The following is a 6,467-nucleotide window of genomic DNA, read 5'->3' on the forward strand; positions in this document are numbered from 1 at the left end:
TGAAAATGCATGAGAGGATCCACACTGGAGAGAAACCTTACAAGTGTTCACACTGTGACAAGATATTCAGTCAGTTAGAAACCCTGAAAATGCATGAGAGGATCCACACTGGAGAGAAACCTTACAAGTGTTCACACTGTGACAAGACATTCAGTCAGTTAGGATCCTTGAAAAAACATGAGAGGATCCACACTGGAGAGAAACCTTTCAAGTGTTCACACTGCGACAAGCGATTCAGTCGGTCAGAAACCCTGAAAACACATGAGAGGATCCACACTGGAGAGAAACCATATCACTGCACTGCATGCGGGAAGAGTTTCACTCATTTATCTAATCTACGCAGTCATAAAAAAAAGATTCACAGTCAGTACTGTAGATCATCTTCAGATCCAGCACTTTTAGGTGTGACATTGCATCCTCACCAAACATGACACAATAATGTGTCAAGAAATAAAGTATCTTCTGTATGAATCTGTCCTAACAAAGAAACATCATCTAAAGTCCCAGTAAATAAAGTTCATCTTCAAGACTGCAGTTTGAACTGTAAAATATTTGTGGGCTTCAGTCCTGAAGAATCACCTTAAAGTTCAGAAAAGCCACATTCATGTTCTTTGTGTGGAAAGGGTTTTTCACATCTGCAAAGTTTAAAATTGCATCAGAAGATACATACCAGTGTGAGAGATCATATGTGCTTTGCGTGTGAGAAGACTTTTACTACAGCCAAAGATTTGAAGCGGCACCAGAGGATTCACATTGGAGACAAACCTTACAGTTTCAACTGTGAGATTCAAATCAACTCAAAGATGGATTTCCTCCCCAAAGAACAATGTCTAAAAGTTGCTGTCTAATATAACACCCAAGGTTTTGACTATAAAGGAAGTAACAGTACATCCTTCTAGGTGCAAATTATAATCTACAAGATTCCGTTTACTGTTTTTGGTGCAATAAGTAATATCTATGTCTTATTCGAATTTAATCAGATATTTATTGGTCATCTAATCTTTTACATCTTTGACACACTCAGTTAGCTTAGGTAATATAGGAGTTTCATCAGGTCTTGTTGAAATATGTAGTTGAGTATCATGAGCATAACAAAGGAAACTAATCCCATATTTTCTGATAATATTACCAAGGGGCAACACATATATTGAAAATAGCAGAGGGCCTAAGATAGATCCTTGTGGCACTCCATATTTTACTGGCGTTAATTGAGATGATTCCACTTTTAAATAAACACAGTGATAATGGTTGGACAGGTAGGATCTAAACCATCTTAAAGCCTGCCCTTGAATACCCATATAGTTTTGTAATCAACCTATGAATATGTCATGATCTATAGCAGGGCTGTCCAAACTCGGTCCTAGAGGGCCAGTGTCCTGCAGAGTTTAGCTCCAACCCTAATTAAACACACCTGAACCAGCTAATCAAGCTCTTACTAGGCATAGAAACTTCCAGTCAGGTGTGTTGAGGCAAGTTGGAGCTAAACTCTGCAGGACACCGGCCCTCCAGGACCGAGTTTGGACAGCCCTGATCTATAGTGTTGAATGCAGCACTAAGATCAAGTAAAACTAGTAATGAGATGCTTTTTTGCATCAGACCAAGACTGCAAGTCATTTGTAAGTGCAGTTTCTTTGCTATGATGGGGCCTGAAACCTGACTGAAATTCTTCATTGATATCTTGCCAGTTCACTAGGATTTAGTTGTGGTTTCTTAATAAAAGGCTTAATAACAACCAGCTTGAATGGTTTTGGGACATAACCTAGAGATAATGACAAGTTAATAATATTGAGAAGCGGTTCTTCTGCTACAGGTCAAGTCAAGTCACTTTTATTTAAATAGTGCTTTTAACAATACAGATTGTGTCAAAGCAGCTTTACAGTATCAAATAGGAAGATAGTGTGTCAATAATGCAAAAGGACAATAGCAAACACTCAATTTTCAGTTAAATGCAGTTCATCATTGAATTCAGTGATGTCATCATCCAGCTCAGTTCAGTTTAGATAGTATCTGTGCAGTCAAGTCGACGATGTCGCTGGAAATTAAGTGTTCCCAACTAGAGGCGACAGCAGCAAGGAACCAGAGCTCCATTGGTGACAGAATAGAGAAAAAAACCTTGGGAGAAACCAGACTCAGTCGGAGGGCCAGTTCTCCTCTGGCCAGACGAACCAGCAGGTTGTTCCATGCTGCAGCAAAGTTAGATTGTGCAGAGGAATATTAGAAATGTGTTAGTGTGTTATGGGACCCATAAAGATGGGTCTTTTAATCTAGATTTAAACTGACAGAGTCTGTCTGTCTCCTGAACAATGTTAGGTAGATTATTCCAGAGTTTGGACGCTAAATAGGAAAAGGATCTGCCGCCTGCAGTTGATTTTGATATTCTAGGTATTATCAAATTGCCAGAGTTTTGAGAACGCAGCGGACGTGGAGGACTATAATGTAACAAGAGCTCGTTCAAATACTGAGGTGCTAAACCACTCAGGGCTTTATAAGTAATTAGCTGGATTTTAAAATCTATAGGATGTTTAATAGGTAGCCAGTGCAGTGTTGACAGAACCGGGCTAATATGGTCATACTTCCTGGTTCTAGTAAGAACTCCAGCTGCTGCATTTTGGACCAGCTGGAGTTTGTTTATTAAGCGTGCAGAACAACCACCCAATAAAGCATTACAATAATCTAACCTTGAGGTTATGAACGCATTAATGTTTCTGCATTCACATTGAGAACATAGGTCGCAATTTAGACATATTTTTTAGATTAAAAAATGCAGTTTTACAAATGCTAGAGATATGGTTTTCAAAGGAAAGATTGCTATCAAATAGCACACTTAGGTTCCTAACTGATGACGAAGAATTGACAGAGCAGCCATCAAGTCTTAGACAGTGTTCTAGGTTATTACAATAACAGTGAAAGGTAACACCATGTTTTCTGATGATATCTCCCAAGGGTAGCATGTAAAGCGTGAAAAGTAACGGCCCTTACTTTACTATAAATTACAAAAAGTAATTTTGAAGATACTACCTTTTCTAGTATCTTTGACTGAAAAGGGAGATTCGAGATCGGTCTGTAATTAACTAGTTCTTTGGGGTCAAGTTGTGTTTTTTTTTTTTAATGAAAGGCTTAATAACAGCCAGTTTGAAGGTTTTGGGACATATCCTAACGACAACAACGAATTAATAATAGTCAGAAGAGGATCTATGACTTCTGGAAGCGCCTCTTTTAGGAGCTTAGGTGGAATAGGGTCTAGCATACATGTTGCTGGTTTAGATGATTTAACAAGTTTATACAATTCTTCCTCTCCTATAGTAGAGAATGAGTGGAATTGTTCCTCAGAGGATCTATAGCACACTATCTGATGTGATACTGTAGCTGATGGCTGCAATTTTATCTCTAATAGTATCTATCTTGGAGGTAAAGTAGTTCATAAAGTCCTTACTGCTGTGCTGTTGGGAAATATCAATGCCTGTTGATGCTTCATTTTTTGTTAAAGGGGTCATATGATGCTTTTTTAAAGATCATTATTTTGTGTATTTGGTGTAACAGAATATGTTGACATGCTTTAATGTTCAAAAAACACATTATTTTTCAAATACTGTACATTATTGTAGGTCCTCTATGCCCCGCCTCTCTCAAACGCTTCGTTTTCTACAAAGCCCCCTCCTTAAGCAGGCGTCAGAAATATAACGCCCCTTACCATAATCGCGAGCTTCATCTTTCAAAATAAATGTAAAGACAGTAAATAATGTCATTAGTTTTACCATCAGTTCAAGCCCCAAAGGGGAACAGAGTCGCGTGACAGACACAGTGATGAAGCTCGTATGTTTTTGCAGTACACAAGCCACGGTTAAGACAGCTGACTCCACTGTGATGTGACCCCCCCCCTCTCAATTCAATTCAATTCAATTCAATATGTGCTTTATTGGCATGACAATTGTTACAATGTATTGCCAAAGCATAGTCTCTCTCATAATCTCTCTCTCTCTCTCGCACGCGCTCGCTCTCTCTCGCTCGCTCACTCGCGCTCTCTCTCTCTCTCTCTCTCGCTCTCTCGCGCGCTCTCTCTCTGTAACACTCCAAAGAGAAAGGAAAACTTGAAATCGCATCATATGACCCCTTTAATTTAGCCACTGTATTGAATAAATACCTGGGGTTATGTTTGTTTTCTTCTAAAAGAGACGAAAAGTAATCGGTACAGGTAACAATTTCTCAGTTATTTAGTGGGTATCTAATACACATGATGTTGGTTTAGAAGCAGTGATACATTTATTTAGCTCTTCCTGTCTAGTTGTAAAGCACTGCGATTTTTCTTCGGGGGTGATAAAAGAAGCTGAGATAGAAGACGCTGTAGATTCTACATTTATTATTGTATTTCTGATGCTATCTATTTTATCAGTGAAGTAATTAATAAAGTCATTGCTACTAAACTGTGAGGGAATATTTAGTTCATGTGACATCTGATTATTTAAATCTAGCCACTTTGATAAATAAAAACTTTGGATTGTTTTGATTATTTTCTATGAGTTTGCAGATGTTCTCTCGACCCTGGCTGCTTTTAAAACCGGTCTATAGCTGGACATGTTTTTTTCATGCAATTCCAAAATCTTCCAAGTTTTTCGTAATCATTTGCATTCTAGATTACGAGTTTCTGACTTGAGAGCATGGGTATTACCGGACCCCGGTGGAATCTGTTTTGAGTACTGGAGAAATTAAGAAAATACACTTTATTTAAGAATAAAATTACCATTCATTATTGTTACATAAACGTTATCTTGTGAATTGTATCTCGCCAACCATTTCTATATACAATTATGAAAGTCTATGATGCGTTTTTGCTATTCACAGACCAGAAGAAAGATCTCTCTCACACTTCCGGGCTGTGTGATTAATCTAATTTTATTTTCGATTTTGAGTTTGGCTTCCAGTGATTATGAAAACCAAATATTTTAAGTAAAGCCATTATTGTGCTACCTTCCGTCTACCTTTCCTTCACAGAGCTTTTGTTCTTCTCTTAGAGTCCAAACATAACATCGTAGGATCTCAGAGCGAATCAGACAGTGATAACGTGACCAGAACTGAAACTGACCAAGAAGCTGAATTACACGGGAGGCCCCGAGTCCACATTTAGGACCTTAAAATCAGAGATTCTGTCATGTGACGCCAGCGAGTCTGAAACTGATTTTACATTAGATTCATTCATTCGGTTTCTTTTGTAGGCTGTTATTTACCTGAATACTGCTGTTAGACCTTACTGAAAAAACTTTGTCTAAAAAGCATTGTTTACGTAACTTTGTTTTTGTTTGTACTTTGCTTCTGTTCTTATTGTATTACTGTCTTCAGTGATTGTTTGCAGACTTTTTACTTACATTGATTAGTTTAGCATTAGTTGTTTCATGAAGTATCAAAGCTATATAATAAAACATTGTTTAAAAAGAACTGATAAGAATACAATTAAAGTACAAGGCCGATAAGGAAGATGTAGATCGCGATCGTAGGATCTCAGAGTGAATCAGACCGTGATAACGTGACCAGAACTGAAACTGACCAAGAAGCTGAATTACACGGGAGGCCCCGAGTCCACATTTAGGACCTTAAAATCAGAGATTCTGTCATGTGACGCCAGCGAGTCTGAAACTGATTTTACATTAGATTCATTCATTCAGTTTCTTTTGTAGGCTATTATTTACCTGAATACTGCTGTTAGACATTACTGAAAAACTTGCATTGTTTATTTCATTTGTATGTTTTTTTTTTGTTATTTTGTTTGTGCTTTGTTTCTGTTTTCTTATTGTATTATTTTCTTACATAAATGTTACGTAAGGGAATGCCTCTAATAATGCCTTTACACTGGTACATTTATTTCCTATAAATTATTTATTTTACAATGTCATATCACAAAGCCATGTTATTTCTGTTCTATTTTTTGTAACAAAAATAAACAAATAAATGTAAAAAAAGAAAATAATTACTGATCCTTAAATTACCAGATTGATAATCAGTATTGTAAGAGTAGTAATACCATTAAAACCTTATACGCATCCCTACTTGTAAGTCAACAGGGTGAGATCAATCAAGTTAGTTTTCACTTTTACTTAGCTATTTTTTTGTATTTACTTAAAGAGTATTTATTGAGTAAATGTTACCCGTTTATTAGTATATGATTTCTTACATTTTATTAGCAGCTTTTTTTTTATTATTGTCTGCTGGTTGTATTTGCTTCAACAAAAATGTTTAGCTATATCTGAAAGCCATGATGTTAAATAAGTTTTCTTTGCGATATTCTGTTTTAAATTTCTCAATAAAGCGTTTTAATTGCCTAATAAACTATAATTCACCCCACACATTGACTGTCTGTCCTCTGCATCAATAACTGGTTTGCCCTTCCCTGTTGAAAAAAACAGCATATGCTGGTCAGGTATGTTTTGACGCTGGGATGCTGGTTTATGCTGGTCCTTTGCTGGTTTATGCTGGTC

General features: G+C 37.0%; 1 protein-coding gene and 1 long non-coding RNA gene across 2 annotated transcripts in view; one reads left to right on the plus strand and one right to left on the minus strand.

Moving 5' to 3' along the window:
• The window catches only part of LOC107711778 (uncharacterized), a 712-nt gene extending 391 nt beyond the window's left edge, over positions 1 to 321 (minus strand). Inside the window, exons 1-2 of the long non-coding RNA XR_001636737.1 lie at positions 289 to 321; positions 110 to 204 (exon numbers count right to left, since the gene is read on the minus strand). This is a non-coding gene — a long non-coding RNA (uncharacterized LOC107711778). The remainder of the gene's footprint in view (positions 1 to 109; positions 205 to 288) is intronic.
• The window catches only part of LOC107711776 (zinc finger protein 501-like), a 35,906-nt gene that overhangs the window by 17,929 nt on the left and 11,510 nt on the right, over positions 1 to 6,467 (plus strand). The window lies entirely within an intron of this gene.

The sequence above is a fragment of the Sinocyclocheilus rhinocerous genome, unplaced genomic scaffold, assembly GCF_001515625.1.
Source record: "Sinocyclocheilus rhinocerous isolate Xijiao unplaced genomic scaffold, SAMN03320098_v1.1 scaffold3100, whole genome shotgun sequence".
Lineage (NCBI taxonomy): Eukaryota > Metazoa > Chordata > Actinopteri > Cypriniformes > Cyprinidae > Sinocyclocheilus > Sinocyclocheilus rhinocerous.